Consider the following 3,774-nt stretch of genomic DNA (forward strand, 5'->3'; position numbering starts at 1 on the left):
TCTCTCTCGCGGTTACACCACCATTACATCTCTCGCGGTTACACCGCCATTACATCTCTTTCTCGCGGTTACACCGTCATTACATCTCTCTGCGGTTACACCGCCATTACATCTCTTTCACGGTTACACCGCCATTACATCTCTTTCTTGCGGTTACACCGCCATCACCAAAATAAGAACTTTAATTCAAAAAAAAAGTCTAAACAATCATCCACCGGATTTGAATTCTGGACAACACTACCCGGATATGGATGTAAAGTTTCCTTTTGGTAAATGGCGGTGTAATCATCGTCAATCATTGTCCGGATATCTAATCCGGACAAGAAATGAAGATTGTTACCTCGATTAACAGTTGAGCGATTTAGGTATATCCGGACATCTCATGGCCGATTTAAGTTTGGTCGCCTCTTGGGAGGTTTAGGGAGAATCTGATTGCTTCTTAAGCGGTTTTAGGACAAATCCAGTTGTCACTTAGGCGGTTTAAAATAAACCCCGGACACCTCTTGTCCGGTTTACAAAATACCCCGGACATCTCTTGTCCGGTTTAAGGATAATCCGTATAATATTGAATGTAATTCATTGTAAACCAGTTATAATAGCAATTGAATTGTATTTAAATAATCTAATACTCCAAAGAATTTAATACTCATCTTAAACAAGAATCCTGGTTGAAGTTTTTTTATCACTTTTTCTGCCGAAGAAGGAAAGACAATATAAAGAGAATAATACTCAGTGAACCAACCCTTTTTTCCTTCATCCAACTTACTATAAATAGTAAGTGGTACTCCTTGGGGGCGGCGCCTAAAGAGCCGACTCCCTTCCCCCCTCTCCTAATAATTTATTTAAATAAACGAATAAAAACCTTTTCATACACCAACAAAGTAATCAGAAAGCAGTTAATCCGAATATTTTGAAATTAACTATCTAATCAATTGATTAACAAAATCGGATATTACAACCAAGCCTTTGGTCGCTTCTGGCGGACAAAAAATATGGTCCATGCATCAAGATGCTAAAAATACAGAACAATGGATCAATTGTAATTAAATAAGTAAAAAATATAATTTTTCAACTTATTTAGTAAATAGTGTAACTCATACGTCGTTTCCCAAATAGCCTGAACCAAGCTTGCCCAACAGTTGGCCCCAAAAATCCATGTCAGCTTGCACATACTGTAGCGTCGATAACCATACGTGGGTTAACCGATCAGAGTCATACAACTGGCCAACGTCTGCCACTTGGTCAACGACCTTTTTGTCCTTCTTTTTGCCCTTTACCATTGTAAAAGGAGACGAGATCCACCGCGATTTCTTGCTCACTCGCTTCGTAGGAACATCGGGCAAACAAACATCTTCTTTCGTAGCGGGCAATGGAACATCGCATGGTGTAGATGCCGCAGCATCCATCGTATGATGCTGCTACGGCATAAACTGTGTACCCACAAGTCAAGATAAAATAAAAAGTTTATCTACTTTAATTATTAACTTCATAAATAAAAACATTATAAAACTTTAACATATTTACCACGCCATTGTGTGTCGATATATGCAGCTGATGAATGGCGATGTTGTTAATCGTATGTAGGTATTTGAGACGTGTGCGCTGCAAAGGACTGACGTGGTCCCGATGGTTTGAAGTCCTCGTCAGCGTCATTATTTTCCGGTTGTCCATAATAATTTTTTTGTATATATTATGTGCTTTCTATCCACCATTGGGCCGACTCCTCCAAATATGTCGGCACCAACTCGATCAGGGGGCTAGACGATTTCTATAGATATATAAATCAGTATAAAATTTTAAACATAGTTAACAAAAAAAATGTCAAATATTAAAATTATAATCAATGAAACCATACCTTGTTAATGGTGGATAGTGCACATCACTCTTCCCATTTCATCATCTTGATTCGTTTCCATCCAATAGCCCTCGGGAAGGAAGGACTATAACGAAAAAAGAGTTTCGTTCCGGGCAATGCCTCCAAGATCCATATCTGGTAGTTTACGAAAAAAATTGATTGTTAGAGAATGTCAAATATTTACTAAATAAGAAATTTATTGCTGTAAAAAATTCACCGACCTTGAAGGCATATATGAAACCGTATATTGTATACTTCGAGGGCTGCCAATTATTGTGTCTGCGCCGCTCGAAAGCATTCTTTATTTGAGGATACATCAGACGCCATATGTATGAGCCCTACGGGTACCGGTTCCAGGACCTCAGATTATCAACCAGATGCAAATCCAGTCTCAATGTTGTGAGTTTTCTTTGTCCCAGAATAAATGAGTGGAGGATGACTACCAGGCAGACACGCAGTGCGTCATCGTCTAATACATTAGTTAATTCGGACATTTTATTTCTAAAATGTTCGACGTTTGTATTACGAAGATTGTTTGGAAACAATCTTCGTATAATGTTGGGCACGGTGCGATGAGACGGGCGAAGATCCGGCCCAAATCTTAAGCCTGTGATCAGACAGAACTCATGTCTGCCGAACCATAGGTGGAACCCTCCAACCTTATAATATATTTCGTCAGATTGTGAAGGGACGGAGGGGTCCACACATTGCACCATCCAATTTATTAGAGATGAGTATGAATACTAGTTGGATAAATCCAACCAGGGGCCGAACCATGTGTTTCTAAACATGTTCAGACGCATCTCGTTGTCACGAAAAGCTGCGTTAATATTTTCAAATAACTGAGGTCTGAGCCCTCAAAGTTAGTAGCGCTTCGTGAAACACCTGAAAAAAAAATTATTTTGTATAAATAGATAGATATATATATATATATATATATAGACACAGAGAGAGAGATAGAAAGATAGATACATACATTTCGTAAAAAAAACATATATATAGACGTATATATATATATTTACATACGTACGCATATTTACGGTACTTTACGTACATACATTTCGGTAACAAATCGAGAATAAATTGCGGTAACATTTATATATATAGAGATGCATTACGTACAAAAAAGATATATATATAGGTACAAAAATTGAAACTTTACATCTATACATACATATATATATATATATGTGTGTGTGTGTACGTATTTAAACACGTACGCATATTTACGTCTATTTGCATACGTATGTATGTACGTATTTTTGTACGTATATATGTGTACGTATTTAAATACGTACGCATATTTACGTATCTTTACATATATGTACGTATATATATACATACATACATTTCGATAACGAATCGACAATAAATTGCGTTAACATTTATATATATATATATATATAGATGTATTATGTAAAAAAAGATATATATATATATATATATATATAGGTACAAAAAAGGAAACTTTACATCTATACAAATATGTGTACTTATTAAAACACGTACGCATATTTACGTATCTTTACATACGTATGTATGTACATATTTTTATACGTATATATACATGTATTTTCAAACAAAACATATATATTTACGTATAAAATAAAGTAAATGAAACTTTACATATATACGTATATATGTGTACGTTTTTAAACACGTATGCATATTTACGTATATTTACGTACGTATGTACGTATTTTTGTACGTATATATATGTACGTATTTAAATACATATGCATATTTACGTATCTTTACGTATCTATGTAAATATTTTTATACGTACATATATACATACATACATTTCGATAACAAAATAAATTACGGTAACATTTATATATATAGAGATGCATTACGTAAAAAAAGAGACATATATATAGGTAAAAAAATTGAAACTTTACATATATACGTATATATGT

Source organism: Cynara cardunculus (assembly GCF_001531365.2).
Source record: "Cynara cardunculus var. scolymus isolate 2C chromosome LG 10, CcrdV1, whole genome shotgun sequence".
In the NCBI taxonomy this organism is placed as follows: Eukaryota; Viridiplantae; Streptophyta; class Magnoliopsida; order Asterales; family Asteraceae; genus Cynara; species Cynara cardunculus.